At 42.9% G+C, this 17,421-nt stretch overlaps 1 long non-coding RNA gene across 2 annotated transcripts; it reads left to right on the top strand.

The window, feature by feature from the left end:
* The first annotated feature begins 676 nt into the window (after positions 1–676).
* Positions 677–10,931, top strand: LOC106021671. Of its 2 annotated transcripts, none has more exons than XR_005876993.1 (3): positions 677–1,079; positions 4,494–4,786; positions 10,752–10,931. It is a non-coding gene; the product is annotated as an uncharacterized LOC106021671 (long non-coding RNA). The 2 variants fall into 2 exon arrangements; XR_001196886.3 differs by having other exon boundaries at positions 4,613–4,786; positions 10,752–10,930.
* Positions 10,932–17,421: the final 6,490 nt, after the last annotated feature.

Raw genomic sequence — 17,421 nt, 5'->3', positions numbered from 1 at the left:
TACTGTCCTCAGCAAATGCTGAAAATATCGTCCACAGTAAAATTAAATTAGCATGTAATAGACAGAGAAGCAGTGTGGAGTGGGTTTAAAAAAGGATCCAGGGGAAAAATGACACTGTAACCTAATCAGGGTCATGGGGATTTAATCCGGACCCCACCCCCTTGTGAATAAATGTGCTGATTACAGACAAGAGCTCCGGGGTTACTGGAGTCTCGCACATTGTCAATACTTTGCAAGAAATAATATATTGCAGATTGTAAGGCGCTCTGGGAGACCCAGATAGCGTCCGGGGGGTGACGGCGCAGGCCAGGGTGTCCACTAGGGCGCGCTGCGAGACCGGGAATCTCCGGCAGGGTGCCCACGCCGCCCGGGGCCTTGCGCGCCTCGCCTCGCCCCCTCCAAATCATATTTACAGTGCGAGAGTCCCCCCCCACCCACTCTTGTGACATTTTTTTCCAAATCGGAAGAAAATGAAGTGTAGGTCGAGCTTTGCCGCAAGCAGCGCTCGGTCCCCTCTTTTTCAGATCCGGAGCCTGGTAATGGAATGCGCTGTCCACCAAGACGCTAAACCTTGGAGAGCAATGAGGTGGGGGCTGGGGGGTTAGGCCAGAACTCCCGCAGTGACAGTTCACCCAAGGCGAGGCCGAAGAAGCCAGCCGCGAGGCCTAGGTCCTTGCCTGGCGGGGGGTCAAGTCCGTTCCCGCTGGGGACAAGTGCAACCGCCAACTCCTAGCCCTGTTCCAGGAGCGCGGAATGACCCTCAGCCCTGGGGTCCCCCTCTCCCCGCCTCCCAGCAGTGCTGGGCCATCGGTCTGGCTCCAGGTGGCTGCTCAGGCTCAGGAGGGCAGCTGCACCGGGTTTCCCTGCTACCCGGGACAGGTATGGACCGGGCCCACGGAGAAGGAAGGGTTTCCTCAAAGCCCGTCTTGGAGGCTCCGCCTGAGAAAAAGTACACCTTCTCTCCAAGCTGCTCCGAGTGGACTCTGATGGGCCGGAAAAGACTGGAGCGCAAAGCCCTTGCTTTTCAGGAGTGAAGTGGCTTCCACCCAGGTCTCCCCTCCCCGCAGCGCCATGCGCAGGTTTGTAAAGAGACGGGGGCGAGGTCTAAAAAGTTATGTATATCTGTGTCGTCTAAGAAGAAAGATACTGGTCGCAGTGCCCAGTGAATGCTCAGTGCTTTTTAGCCACAGAGAATCAACATGTCACCTCTGTTTCTGCAGTCCCCAAATAATGGCAATGCTGCCTCTGAAGAGAGTGTGTCTGTGTGTTAATTGGAAGTTAGTGAAATGCGAAATGAGTGGGCAGTGATGTGTTTCGTGGCATTATTTATCCTTAGGGATGTCCAAGGTCCAAGGCTGCATGTAAGAATCAGACATTTTTCCAGCAAGTATGTGTTTTTAGTTAACTCCGACTAAAGCCTGGAAGTGGTGAGTTAAAGCCATCACGCGGGTTCCTAAGGGTTCCCGTAGACGCTTACAGGGTTTATTAGAATGAAGACAGCTTGTAGTTGTAACCTTCCAGATGGCAAGGGCAGTTGCTTAGGAAGTGGCAAGGTTAGTGTTCAAGGACAAATGGGATCCCTAAACCTGTCTAGATAAGCAGAGATCCTGTATTAACTCTAGCTCCAGAGCAGTTTGCAGAGGACATGACTGACCCTGGTCTTACACACTTCTTGCTATAAGAGAAAAAGGTGTTTAACTATTTTTAAATGACAATATTTCCTGTCATCTGCGAAATATGGTGTTAAATTTTAAATAGGTCAGGACATCAGGTTTAAAAAAGCAAACGAGTCAACTTAAATGTGGTTTGGGCTTTGCTATCAAAGGCTTTGAGGGCCAGTACAAACAGAATTTAAGGGGATGGATATAAATAACACAGTTCCTCTTTGAGGCAATGTGTCTGTCTGCCTTTAGGGATGGGGCAGGTGGCTCTGCAGACAGCAACTGTGAATGTCCTGGGTCGCTGCTGTCTGTTTACAAAGTAGGGCAAATATGCCTGCTAAGATACAGAGGCAACATTTTTACTGCCTAGGATTCTCCCGCTCAATGGATCAGGCTGAGAGTTCTCATTTAAAATTTGTAAACTTAATTTCTTTCATTTATGAAGCTCAAAGGGGAGCTTTATATTTGTGTTATTTGGTTTTTGTTCACAGTTTGGATTAAAGTTAATTCACCGTTCAATTTAAAAAGTGTATTCATAAACACTAAAATGTGACACTATTTTACCTCTCTCCAGACAGACATAGGATTGCTGTAGTCAGTCTTTTTTATTATTATTAAAGAAGACTGATAAATCCCCATTCAAGACATTTAATGGAGAGAGAACGTCCAAGTCTGTGAATGCAATCTATATTAAATTTTAAGGTCAAATGTTTCTGTAAAGAAACTTGATGATGCAAATAGTCTAAATGAATGTAAGAATATACTGTAAAAAATGATTTCCCCATACCATATCACCTCCTCCAAAAAGCAAAATATTCAGGGACTGTTTTTCATATCTAAAAATACAATAATTGATATGAAGTTATATAAGTAATTAGATCTGTTAAGATAATCAAAACCTTTTAACGCATTGTGAGAAAACTAAGAAAATTCTTAGCGCTTTTTATTTTTAGAACTTGAAAAGGCAAGGAGTTGGCTAAAAGCATTTTACTACTGACGGAATGAGACCAAAAATTGTCAAGTAATTATTTTTCAAAAGTCAACTTTAAAATCAATATGAACTGGTTTTTCTCTTAAATCCTCCAAATGTTTAACTATATCTGCTGTCAGAGAAAAATATTTTATTATATTTTATCTTTTGCACATTAAAAAAAAGACAGTAAATGCTGGTGTTAATCTTTTCTTGATAGCCACGAACTGGATTTGAACACGTGCCTTAGAGTAAAAAACAACCCAAGTTCATATCTCTTTCTAGAACGTGGCATTGACCCTGGGCTCACTTTTTATGTCCCTGGACTTTTATTGAAATCAATTTGGACATGACAAACTGTAGGAAAATGTTAAGACAGTGCAAGTTTTGTACAGGAGACTGTATATTAAGGTATAAAATGGCTAATAGCTGAGGTTAAATCATGAAATCTATCAGTTATTCCTTGCATGATCTTGTTATGGTCCCTTTGCACAGAGGGATTTTCCTGTGTTCTGTGTTTATGAGTCTCTAAATGATTTTACCCGGCAACTTCAAAACTCAATAACCAAATACCAAAGTTATGTATTTTTAAGGTGACTAGGCTAAACATATGAGGAGCAGATTGGTTTATGAAAGTAACTGGGCACTGTAAATTGTATTTTAAAATACAGACTCAGCTTCAGTTTCTGACAGAAATCTCGTGGCCAGATCATCACTTTTCCAGAGCGGTTTTAAAGCTGCAGGGGAAAACTTCATTTTCCACAGTAGAAGTTCGAATTTGAGTTTCGTTAACTGCAAAATCACTCCGAAGGGAGTGTTTTGTGGAAAGGGTCATTCCATGGGTTGGTTCCATCGATTATGTATGAAAAGTCTAGTTTAAAGACCAGTAAAAGTGAGGAAATTCCAAGTCAAGAGAGTTAATTCCATTCATAATTCACCCCCGGTGCAGCCTTAGGAACCTTGGGGTTTAGAGTGACACATCAGACATAAGTTGATTTGCTTTGTAAGCCGGAAGCAGCTTACTTTGGCCTTGCAGTGAGAGGCTTAACTTGATAAAAGGAAGGAATTTGGGCTAGGCTTTTTGGTTACCAGGAATTTCCCAATCTCACCCCTTTTTCAAGTTTTCACTTTGGAAAGTGTAAACACTGAAGGACACCTTCCAGTGTGTACTCTGAAGTCAGAGTGGCTTTCACTCGTCTGTTTCCTCCCTGCTTCTGTCCAGTAACTCTTCCAGACACTGGGGTGCAGAGGTCCTGCAATAAGCCAACAGCACATGTCGGTTTTCTGCCCTTCACCACCTTCCGCCCAGCCTTCCCTCATCCTTGGTGAATTAATGTAATAAACTCTCAGGAGTTTCGGAGGGACTGACACAAGCCCCAGACCCCACATCCTCAGCCCTAAGGTTAAGAACTGACGAGAAGTCCATCTAGACTTTGTATTCCAAGTTGGAAAAACACTTAGGGAATCCCGTGCACTGGGGACTCCCACAGGCTGGTTTAAATCTCATACTTTCTGCTCATTTCCCAAGGCTGCCCTATGCAGTTTCTGCCTTCCCTGAGTTTGGTGTTCAGAGAAACTTTTAAAACATTTTCACTGTTTCTTAAGCCTCCTGATGAAATGTAATTTTAAACCAGGCTAGTGTGCCCAGACAGAGTCTTTACACAGTAACTTCGATCTGATGTGAACTCAGGTAATCTTTTTTAAAAATCTCGAAAATGTGGGTTTCCAGCATAAAAGGCTGCCATCTACTTAGAGGAGGGTTGGCCATGACCAGTTAATACCCACTCAACATGCTTCATTAAACTAGAACAAACATGCTGCTGAATTACTGCCTCCCTGGTGTTTTTTTTTTTTTAACGTAGGTTATTTTGTGTCCTTACAATTTAACGTTTGAAGAGACTTCCTGTCTTTGAAGTACAGTGGTTTGTCACCTGTTTGGCTAGTCCCCTCGACAGCTGAAGCTCTGTTTCTCTTATGAAAGATTCTACAACTCCAGATCCAGGCTGAAGTCTCTGGGATCCCAGAGCACAGTGGTCCCTGAGGCTCCGGGACTCCATTCTGCAAGTCAGCCCCCGAGGGCCCCTGCTCCAAGCTTCATTCCTCTAGGTCCAAGAGCATAGGAGCCATACACTCACCTGGATGAAGCCGTAAAGAGGTAAGATTTCATAACGAGGGGCCATATATCAAAACTCATGGCTTTGGAGGACAGGAGTAACTGCTGTTTAGACGTTAGCATCTTCTGCCAGAGCGTAAAATAGTAACTGGTGCCAAGGTTGGTGAATCACTTAAGTAATCAACCCACCTACCTTAAAAAAAAAGAAAGTATGGTTTTTAATTGAAGAGGGCCTATTACTTCATCATCTTTAATGATATGGAACCTACCATTAAATATCTTTAGTTTAAAAAATGACCAGTTTTAAAAGAAAATGCCATGTATCTCCTCTCTCTCTCTCTCACCCATACACACACACACACACACACACACACACACACACACACACACACACACACGCACATGCACCCCTGTTAGTATACGTGTGACTTACTTCTAACAATGACAATGCTTATTTTTATGAATTGGCACACAGCTCTCTGTAACAGTATCACTCATTACAAATGAGTGTTATTTCTAAGTAATCAAGTAGCTGTCTAACATCACTCCATCCACTCATCAATTCTTGAGTTCCCACTGCAGATACAGTCTGTGCTCTTTGGAGGCCCCCCAATTCTTTGAAACCTTGAGCCCAAATAGGGGGTCTTCTCAGAGTGAGACGTTCCATAGTGTTTTCATGATATTACTAAGGAAACATCTGCAAGCTATGTACTTGTGAGGTTTTCTTTCCAAAGAACTGGATGCATGTGTGCCCAAAGTAAAGGCTTTTTTAAATAGATGCAAGTGATAGAAAGGTTGCCTACCTGTGAGTTTGATTAGCAATACCAGACAGAAGACATTCTAATGAATGAGAGAAAAAAATCCACTAGATTGTAACACAGTTCTGGTTTAAGATTATGATCTAGTAAAGAAGTTGAGTGTATTAAAAGGAGTGTCAGCCTAAATTCTATTTATAATTCTTTCACAATGAATCAGGGTGCAGTTTTGATGTTTCTGCACTTTTTTTAATGGATACAAATCACATTGACCCATTTAATCTCTCAGCAAGAAAGTGTAGCCTTGTTAATAGAGTCAACTCTCCTAGGGGTGTGGGCACCTGCCAAGTTGCTCTTTAGTGAGTCACCCAGAGAAAACACCTTTATGAGCACCTTTTGAACATCCACCCCAAACACACACTTTTTCTGTCTCCCAAGGAAAGGAACACTACATCCAAATGAGAGGATGAACTCTAGATTCATGAATTTATCTCAAGTTGATACTCAGTTAGTTATTAAATGAAAGTCGTACCTTTAGTCACGTGCTCCCAAACCTTTAAAATGTTCTTTGCCCCTTGATGACATCACAGAGCACATAAGACTATGACAGGTGGGGAAAGGGTAGCTGAGAATCCCTACGGGCTCAGAGCACTTAAAGACACTTTGAAGTCACCCAGCTGCCCTTTGTTTTTTAATTATCTTCAGGGAAACTCCGAAAACCACATAACATCTACCTTAAAAGCATCAGGAGTATTTTAATTGGATAATAGCATCCATATTTTCCTTCTGGCAAATGGAAAGGAATTAGGAATGAAATTTTATGATGATTATAAACTGTACTGCTGACCCAAGGGACAAGAACAGTTATGAAAAATTGTCTATGTATTCAGTATCAGTGTGAATTTAGACTTTTAAAAAATTCATCTCAATATCTCAAGCATCTTCTTTTTTAAATATTTATTTATGTTGTCTCCATGCACACCAGAAGAAGGCACTGGATCCCATTATAGATGGTTGTGTGCTAGGAATTGAACTTAGGACCTTGGAAGAGGAGCCAGTGCTCTTAACCACTGAGCCATTTCTCCAGCCCCTCACACATCATGCTTAAAGCTTAGAAAATAATGCTCATTTGGGGAAAACAATATGATTTGTAGTCATGATTGATATTATAGTGTCAATGTTGCAATAGGTGCTATACCAAATTCAGAAACTGATTTAGTCTTCGTATATTGAACCTACGATACAGTAAAGTCAGCTGTACATTCATAAACTTCGGTAAATGTGATCTACATATTTATAAATCACTGAATTCGTCATATACAAGTTTCAACTATAAAGGCTAAAGTTTTTCTCCTGAGAATATTTTTTCTGTCTCCTTGAATTAAGGTTATTAAGTATGTATAAGTTATTAAGTATATTAAGAAGGAAAGTGAGTTTTAAAAAATTGCAAATCTGGTAAACTGGGCTTTCACTGTTTCAGGATGGGGGTGATTAAAAGCGAACTTTAGCAATCAGCAGTTATGCCAGGTAGTGGTGGTGCACACCTTTAATCCCAGCACTCAGGAAGCAGAGGCAGGCTGACCTCTGTGAGTTCAAGGCCAGCCTGGTCTACAGAGCTAGTACCAGGACAGCCAAAGCTACACAGAGAAACCCTGTTTCAAAAAAACCAAACTACTAAAACAAAACTAACAGTTCCCCCAAACAACAACAAAACAATTAGTAGTTATTTAAAAACAAGCTCAGCTCAAATTATGTGAATTCAAATCTTCATTTAGGTTTGGGGCACACCACTGAGCCAGGTCCAGGGAGACCAAGTCCAGTGAGAGAGCAAGATTTTTCTGTCTTAGAATTAAGACTGCCTACTAGCCATCATGATCACTAAACTCCACAGCTTAACATTTGCAGTTGAAAATGGCCAGAGAAACTGACAAGGATGCTGGAAAAAGTGGACAGTGTACTGCACTTAGGCCCAGTCGAGCATTAGCGCCCCCCACAAATCCCATGCTTACAAAACGAAGTCCCAGTGAGTATATCTAACTGTGCATAGTGTGTGTTATCCTATGGGAGATGCCTCAGTAAAGAACCTACTCTGTGAAGGCTAAGTAGAATACATCCAGATTTAACCTGTTTCCCTGAGGCTAGTTTGGGATCCACCTTCCTCTTATGACCCCCAACAAATTGTTTTACTAGTCTGAATCTCTGTTTCCTCACTCATAAAATGTAGTTTGTAATTAATACCTCTTTGAAGTATGAGTGTAAGTTTCAATAGTATAATGTCCACAGTTCTCCGGGACACAGTCTGTCAGAAAAGTATCTGAAGCAGTAGGTACACAAGGAAGCAAGGCTAACACTCTGTTCTCATACTTTTTCATTTTCTAAAATCCTGGGCGTGGGTTCAGGGAAGGAGAGCATTTAAATCAATGATTGCTTATCATTTACAATTGGAGTCAAACCCTTGATGGAAAACTTGATGTCTCAGGCATCAGCTTGTCATTCCTCCCCCATCTCTTACCTCAAGAAAAGTATTTCTATGTATCATGGGAAACCTCACTTACTTCTGCTTCAAGTTAGAAATGAACCCAAAAGCCCTGAAGCACTCCATTTCCATAAGATAAGGGGAAATCCTTGCTAATCCATTCTGGAACCTGTAGAGAATGTACAAATGCTAGCCAACAGTATACAGAGGTAGTTTTGTTTTGTTTTTTAATCCTTCTGGGAAGTGACTTTTAGATGCCAAGATTCATCCTGTGATTAGTTTTTATGACCCAGTTATAAGCTCTTGAACACAAAGACCTGGGGTACAAGTGCTGACACCCTTGCAATTGGAGCTGTGTGATTGGCACCCCCAGTCGTTCTGTGACTGATGCACAAAATAAACTTGAGATAATCGGTGCATGGTTGAGGTGGAGGCAACCTGATGTAACTTTCATGTATGAGTACCTGTAGCAGTTAACAAACTGCTTGATCTAGGTCATTTGTTGCTGCTGTCTGAAAGGTTTTAGAAAAACACCATCCAGTTTTCACTCAAAAGTTAGTTTATTGCAGTAAACTGAGGGTTTGAAACTGGAACTAAGGGATAATGCACCATTTTATGCTAGCTCATTCAATGGTTCTGGACAGCCAAAGAAAAGACACTGGAGTAACTCCTACAGGAAATAATCGCTAAGGAACCTGTTAAATATTTTCAATAGCAGAGAGGATGAGATGGAGAGGAAAGAAATCAATTCATGTTCTCAAACTACAGCTGCTGTTATATGTCTTGTCCATTAGTCTGGACGTCAATCTTGATGGTAGGGAGGTGTCAGTCACTTGATCAGGTGCCCGGATTTCACTGAAGCTTGTTTTCAGGTTACATTGGATGTTTTTATGGCCATTGCCTGATGTTCTATACAACCTGCCTTTTTCTGTTTGCTTGTTTGTTTGTTTGGTGTCTGCTTAGTTCTTCCTCTGGCATTTCCTCTTGACATATTTATACTCAGATGGTCTGACCCATAGAGTTTGACTCATTAAGCATCATTCTAAGATCTTGGAGTGTCAGATAATAATCTAATCAGGACCTAAATTAATTAGTGCATTTTTTGAAAACCCAGCATATTTTCATCTCCTGTCTAGGTAAGTGAGAAGAGGTAAATGGGGTACAAAGGCTTGTCAGAAAGGACAGGGCATTCTGCTTTAGACCATAGACCTTAGCATTTGAGAACATCAAAGAAAGAAGTCCCCAGGAGAACAGAAAGATCTGTGAAGGTTCTGCAGAAGGGAAGCAGAAGTTTGGCTGGATGAAAAGAACATTGCCAATAGATGGTGACCTGGTTGGAGATGGGTTTCATGTGTTCCAGAACTGAAAAGTTCCAGGAAGAGGGAACTCTGTGTTTCTAGTTTTGTTTGCCACAGATGGCTGGTTTTCACTCGGGCACTTTGGACAATGTGTACGCACTGAGACTTGCTTCATTATAACCTTTTGTCTTGTGGCTCCTAAATAAAGTTTAAAAGATATTCTGATTGTGCAATTTGCTTAAAAACCCTCTGTTGAGCTGGGCAGTGGTGGTGCACTCCTTTAAACCCAGCACTCAGAGGCAGGCAGAGACAGAGGTAGGCAGATCTCTATGACTTTGAGGTCAGTCTGGTCTACAGAGTGAGTTCCAGGGCAGCCAGGGCTGTTATACAGAGAAACTCTGTCTCAACAAAAAACAAAACCAACCAACTAAACAAACAAAACAAAAACAAAAAAGTCCTCTGTTATCTTCCTGAGTCTCAAGATCATGAAGATTTTTTGGCAGTTCTTCAAGAACCAGTTTCCTCCTCCTGAGCCCTGTATAATTCTAGAGACCCAGCTTCAGCTCCCTGAGACCTCCTGTTGTAACTGTAGACCCTGAAGCCTGTCGCATTTCCTCTAGTCCTTTCTGGAAAGCTCAGGACTTGGTTTGCCCATCATTCTGCAGGGCAAATACGCAAGGCCCACAGCATGTCCCTCTCCCTGACGTGTTTCCTGTAATACAGACACTCCCCATTTTCAACACATTTATGTTGGTGACATTTTGATTTGCTCACATATTATCTGTGCATTTGTTTGTTTTTTTTTCTTTATTGTGTATCACACTACTGAGCAAAAAGTTCAAAGCCTTTCTGTACACCTTCTTCCCTCTCACACAGTATCCCCGGTATCACTCACTCAAATGGCAATCAGGTATGACTGATTGATTGGCCTTCATCCTCATCATCACCCAGATTCAGTCCTTTCTATCTAGGGTTCACTCTTGGTGTTGAAATCCTGTCTGTGCAGATGTACATGACATGTGTTTACCATTATGGTGTCTGGAGAAACAGTTTTGCTACCCTGTAAAAAGTCCTCCATGGTGTTGTTTCCCCTTTCTGTGCGCTGCTTTCCAACACCCACTGCTTTCTCATTGCTGTCTGCAATCTCGCCCTTTCCAGTGCCATCTGGCTGGAATGCTCTAGCTTGCAGCCTTCTTACACCGTCTCTTCCACTAACTCTGTAGTGACAGCTTAGTTTCCTGCAGGTCTTTTCTTTTGTTTCTTTGTTTATTTCTTTTTCAATATAGGGTTTCTCCGTGTAGCCCTGGCTGTCCTGGAACTCGATCCTGTAGACCAGGCTGGCCTCAGAATCAGAGATCCACCTGCCTCTGCCTCCTGAGAGCTGGAATTAAAGGCGTGCACCACCATTATCCAGTCCTCCAGATCTTTTCAAGACTTGACACTCTTTTTTTTTTCTCTTTTTCTTTTTGTGATTGCAGCATTCCATTGCCTAGATGTACCACCGTTAATTAGCTCATCAACTGAATGACATCTTCATTGCTTCCAGGTTTTGGCAATCACGAATAAAGTGCCATGGTGGGAATTTTCTGTGGCCACATTTTATTTTTAACTATTTACTTAATGACTGTCTTTTCCGTAACACTTCAAACTTCTCAGCTATGTTTTATTTCCTTACAAATGATAAGCAAAGGGCCTGCCCCCCCTCATTTCATTCATTAATTGGTCTGTCAAAAATTCCTTTTGTCTATTTTCGGTGTGCCCTAATGCAACAGGGAGCAGAACAGAAACTGTGTGGCCTCTCATTCTGACTATGACAATAAACACTAAATGGCTAAACATAAAATATGCAATATGTGTTGCCAGGCAGTGGAGCACACCTTTAATCCTAGCACTGAGGAGGCAGAGGCAAGTGGCTTTCTGTGAGTTCAAGGCCAGCTTGGTCTACAGAGCAAGTTCCAGGACAGACTCCAAAGTTACACAGAGAAACCCAGTCTGGAAAAACAGAATAAAAAATGCTGCATATGTATAATTAAAGCAATAGATGTTAGGGAGGAAAATAAAGCAAGGAAAGAGAATGGGGAGCATCAAGTGTATGGGGCGCTTTAGGTGGGGTAAGCCATGGCAAACGCTGCTAAGATAGTTACCTTTGGAGCAGAGACCTGGAGGAAGTAAGGTTGAGCCATACAGCTGGCTGAGAGAAACAGACAGGCTGAGGACCTTGTAGAAACCAGAGCCCCAGCTGGTAGATCCAGGCACAGTATGGAGGTCAGTGGGTGAGCTGGTTACTTTTCTCATTGCCGTGATTAAATAGCTGCAAGAAGCAACTTCAGGAGAAAGGACTTATTTTGGCTCATGATTCAGAGGCTTCATCGTGATAGAAAAATCATGGCAACCATTGCATGGGGATCAAGATTCACTAGACTCAGTACAGGTTAAGTGAAGTTTATTTGATTAGAATGCACTTACACAAGAAGTGAGTGACCGATGAAGGTTCCAGCTCCAAGGATCCACCCAGGCCGTCCTCTGTGACCCAACCAGAAGCAAGAGAGAGCCCTGGGGTCGGGGAGCCCAGATCTAGTCCTGCCCTCCCTCACTTCGGTAACCGTGACCACACCCAAACGGGCGTGGTCAGTGCTACAGGTGTGGCAGGGTGGATAGCTTATTACAGGCAGCTGGAGTAGTGGGTCAGCTCATTGTGGTGGAAGCTTCCCATGGGATGCTGACCAGAAAACAAAAATATAAACAATGAAAACAAAAACAGAAATCAGATTGTGAGTGCCGCTGGGCTCTAACCCTTAAATGACTATCACCAGTGACCCTCCTCTTTGATTCCTGCTACAAAAGCTCTGCCACCTCTCAAAACAGGGGACCAGGGTTCAAACACATGCACCTATAGAATATTTCACAGTTAACATAGCAGTGGCACTGGAACACAGAGCTGAAGCCAGAGGGAAGAACACTGACCCTGCACTGCAGTAAATGGTTGTAGAAGGACTGTTACTTGCTACTGTATAACGTGCAAACCTCAGGTAAGACTAGGTTGCGGTTTTACACTTTAGGCACTATCTTAAATGACAACTGCAGTGATGTACTTAGTGATAATAGTTCAACATTAAGCAAAACGCAGCTATCATCGGCTTATTGACTACAAATACCCAGCACACCAAGTGCCAGGCATCAATCTCACACACAATGCAGAAGTGCCACTAGTGACACAGACAGTTCACGACCTCACAGGATGCGGTGCCTTTGCTGGACACTCAGATGTGACTGTGACAGAGCAGAGAAGTGGGTCCTTTCGATTGCCAAAGGGTTTTGTTTTATCGGGGAGATGGCTCAGCCAGTGAGGTGCTGGCAGCACAATCGTGAGAGCAGGAGTTCAGTCCCCAGAGCTCATGCTAAGAGGAGTTGGGTGTGACGGAGCACACTTGTAATGCTGGTGCTGAGGGGCCGAGAAAAGAGGCTTTCCCGGGCCCAAGAGCTGGCCAGTCCAGCCTGCTGGGTGAGCTATGGCCAGCGAGGGGCTTGTCTGAAACAGCAGGATGAATGGCTCCTTAGGAAGGACATTAAAAGGTGATCTCTGTCCTCCATGCACATATGCACACACATACAGGCACGCAAAAGAATTTTAACTTAGAATTCATGTTTGTAAAGGAGAACAGATGTAAATAATTATGAAGACAGAATAGAAAATAGTCGCAGCTTTGATGCAATTATACAACAGGTTTGGCTTTTGACAGTAGCATATCGCCCTGTGATTTGACTTAAGATTTTTTTCCCTTTCTATGGAAATCAGAGTTTTTACATTTCTAGATGGTACTCAAATGGGCTTTGCATGAGATGGATTGTAGCCAACCATAGGTCATTGCAAATTCACTAAGGACATTGAAAGTATGGGAGGCTAAGTTGTAGTGTTCAAAATGTTGGGTGGATTAGATACATTTAATAGGTTGGGCTTGCATTTGGTTTAATTGGGGTGGCCATGAGTTAATACTTCTTTACTAGTACCATTAACAACTAAAGTAACTATTTCCTCAGGGGACACAGCACTGCGAGCTTTATGCACTGAGAAAGAGTATTGCAAATGCCAGGAAGAGGATACAAGTATAAGAAAGTCCTTTCTTAATATGCTGCTCTATGGCTTCAGACTCCAGAGGTCACAGACATGGGTTCCACAAATTCCTCTTGTGTAGAACATCTGGCCCAGACTAATAGTGCAGAGCATCACTTAATAGGACTGATGGCTCCCCAGGCCACCCGCACTCCATCAGCACACCCCCAACACACCAGCTTCTCTTCTTTCAACACCTGGCTGCCAGCCAGCCACAGAGCCCCTGAATGGAGCCATGTAAGAACAAGGTACACAAGAAGTAGGGCTGGACAGATACACAATAATCAAAACGCCACCGTGTAAGACTGGGTGGTCAGCTTTCCCTCCTTGAGCTTGGTTTGAACTCTGCCTTACCAAGGAAAAACAAATCCTTATTATGTTTATCCAGAATCCAGGCCACTCAAAAATCTCCTGTTGGCACACACAGCACATGGTATAACCTGGAGAATGTAAATACACTAGAGAAATAATTGACTCTCTGTGTATCCCTACTGGTGCCCATGAGCTCAGCAAGGGGGAACTAGGAACAGAAAAATATCTTGAAAGACACCAGTTGAGATAGGTTTGGTGGCCTTTGCAGCTTGAAGGCAGTTTGTGGGGCACTGACAGCCCCTCCTGACAGTGATATCTTCTTGACGTGGGATTGAAATCTCTGCTTTCTTCTAATCTACCCTTTTGTTAAAGTTAAAGGTACCTGAGTCCAAGTTTGGTCTGAAATCCTGTGACCCTTCATTCTATGATCAAAGTCCACTGTACGAATTTGAATGGATGCCAGCAAAGCTCAGACTCAGCTTCAAACAGACCCTCCAAGTACCTCTCCGCCATATGCAGGGATTGACCGAGTTTGATCTTGAACTGTGCACATTTGGGGAGTCGACAGTCCCTTTGGTTGATAAGCCCTACTTGGCAGAGCTCTGCTTTAATTACCACGGCCCTTGGGTCTGTTCGATTTCCCATGTTTCAGCACCTCACTGGGTGTAACCTTATCTTTCCACTTCGCATGCATGATGGATCTAAACCAGTACAGGTGAAGCTTGTCTTTGACCCAGCAGCTGGATTACTTCCAGGTTTCACAACCATGGAAGAAAAATCCAAAAACCTTAACTCTTCTTATCATTCCATTTTGTGGAACAGCCATGATGGGTGAGATGCTAACACAGTTAGTCACAGTTCCAGTATTGATTGATGAAACTTTATTCTTCCACCAAGTGTACATGCTTAGAGGCAGGTGGTGGTTGGGTAACAGTGAGGTGCCTTGGGAATGGGACAAATGGCCGACCTCCAGACATCAACTCTAAATGCATAATTAAAGGAGACAAAATGTTTCAGAAAAAGCAGGGGTACAGCCCAACGTTACAAGGAACATAGCCTGCAGTGTTTCATAAGACAGTTTGAGGTTACCTTTAATAGTCCCAGTACCAAATTAACACTGTGTTTTTATTTCACATACATTTCTTTTCAAATCATAGAGTTCACCCACTGTCTCCATTTCTTTCCTTTAAAATCATATTACTAACATACTAAGGAGCTGATTTTCAAAACATACCTACCCTGGGAATACAACATGGCTCTAGCAAAAGGAAATATGTGACCTTGGAAGAACTGCAGTGAAACACAAAATAAGTAATGAGAGAGGCAGAGATTTGTCTAGAATGCCTTAAGGATGGGGGCACCTCTGTCACTGGGGAATAGGTAGATGCTTGGGTTATTCGAAATGTCATATGCCCTTACCATGGGCTTCATAGACTGTGTCCTGACACTAGTCACTCTCCCTTGGGACACTTCTGAATAATAATCTTCTTAGATAATATGATATCAAGAAGGTGTTTTCAGATGTTCTGTGAGACCAGTGACTGCTGAGAGACGCTGTCTGCATCTTTCCAGTGGCAACTAAAAGTGATGCATATTTTGAATTTTGAATTGCTTTGCCCTACACACACACACACACACACACACACACACACACACACACACACACACACACATAGTGTAAAGGGAAGCCTTCCCGCCAGCCTGGTTCCAGAGCCCCATCAGTCCCAAATGAACACACAGGAGGCTATATTAATTATGAAGCTGTTGGCCTTGCTTGTTTCTTATTGGCTAGCTCTGACTTAAGTAATTACCCCATAATTGTTAATCTAAGTACGTCTCTTACCGGAGAAGTTTCTAGGCTTCCTACCCCATGGTGTTATGGTGTTACATCTTGACTCCCTGTGTTTTTCCTACCCAGAGTCCTCCTGGACTCCTAGTCCCACCTATCTTGGTTCGCTATTGGCCAACAGTGCTTTATTGACAAATATACAGGACTTCCCCCAACAACACACAAACTTCATATGTTCAAGACTTGGTCCTCAGTGTAGTGTTCAGAAGTAGTACTTTTAGGAAGTGCCTGGACTGGAAGGGGTCTGGCCTAATCAATGGACTGATATACTGATAGAGACATAGCTTGATAGCATTATTTGGAGGTTGTGGGAAAGAGCATGTGAGCCCATTTGGAGGACATAGGTCTCTGTGTTATCAATGTTATTATCCAATCAATAAAGGTCATGATGAATTTTTTGATAGAAATCATGGGAAGAACATGAACCCAGAGGGTTCTATGCACACTATTTCCTGTGGCCGTAGCATGGTGTTTGAAAGGCAAAAACAAAATTAGCACACATTTTCTTTTCTTTCAAAATATCATGGATGGAAGTTCCATTTTTACTCTAGATCTTAGCAACTTTGGCATCTGATTTTTCCTCCCTTAAGTCAAGAGCACTTATCTCTTCACTTAAACGAGGCATCTCCTGGCTTCTCTTGTCATGTCAGTTTTGCCATCACTATTACTCTTGTGTTTTGGGACCATGAGGAGTAAAATAAGGATTAAACACAATGCTGTTGTACTGTGACAGTCAGTCTGATAGCCTACATAGTCACGAAGCCTCTAACAAGTAGGTAATGTACACAGGGATGATTCCAGTCCTGGACAGGCAAGGACTGACAGTAATATTCCATCTCATATTTCATTATTCATAAGGACACACACACAATTGAGGTCGCATAGGTTGCTTATGTCTATAACTTTCCACATAACATTTTGAACTACAGTTGACTTTGGGTAAGAGGAAAGAAAGTCTTGGGTAAGTGGGTTGGTCTTATAATCTGACTTCACCCATAAACTATGGGCTACTGCCCCAAGTGAGGAAGTGATACATGGCTATTATTATCATTAAAACCAGATTCTGGTCTCACTGAGGTTAGGAGAAGTCACCCCAGTCACTGCCTCTAAATTTAAGTCAGCTGGTAGGAGATGTCAAGGGTCCACGAGACAGTCAGCACTTCTAAGAAAATGAGTGAGGGGTAGGAGTTGATGGGAGGTACTCTGTGGGATCTGGCTGTGTAGATGCTATCAGAGACTTGGTTTTTAGGAAAAGGACATCTGGACACAGGATCCAAAAAGTCTGATGTAGAGCAGGAAGCCTGCAGTCTGACCACACCTGAAAAAAAAAACAAAACTGCTCTTGGTTTCTTGCATGACCCCTAGGTCGTCGCTTCTTTTCTTCCAAGTGAGCCCGCTAATGCCTTCTCTACCTCTCACGGTATTGTAAGGATAAAGCAAGTGATAATATCTTTCGCCCTAAGTTTTGGGCACCTTGAACTCTGTGTCCAGAATGAATAGGGAGGGGTTTCTACTGGGCAGAGGAATGTGCTGCTTATGGAATAGGGGGTCCTGAGAAAGTCGCCTTGGGAAATGCTGACTGGACCATTCTGAAGAAACAAGGCCCGCGACAATCACAGTTCAGCAGAAAACAGGAGTGAGAAGCAGAAGCCTGCAAAGATGCTGTGGTCTGAGAGAAAAGGGAATGCACACCGGGAAAAGGAATCGCCTAAAGCATTCCTGTCTGGGTCTTCATTTGGACAAAACTTGTGAGGAAGGGTCCCGACTCTCTGATACTGTGAGCTTGTCTGCGCAGGCGCAGTAGTCGGATGGAGTTGGTTAGGGTGCCCGGCTCAGCACAGCTGAACTTGATGGATGGCTCAGTGTGCTGTTTATC

Source organism: Mesocricetus auratus, unplaced genomic scaffold (assembly GCF_017639785.1).
Source record: "Mesocricetus auratus isolate SY011 unplaced genomic scaffold, BCM_Maur_2.0 Super-Scaffold_100004, whole genome shotgun sequence".
Lineage (NCBI taxonomy): Eukaryota > Metazoa > Chordata > Mammalia > Rodentia > Cricetidae > Mesocricetus > Mesocricetus auratus.
Note: the sequence above shows the minus strand (reverse complement) of the source record. Positions and strands in the feature narration are given on the sequence as shown.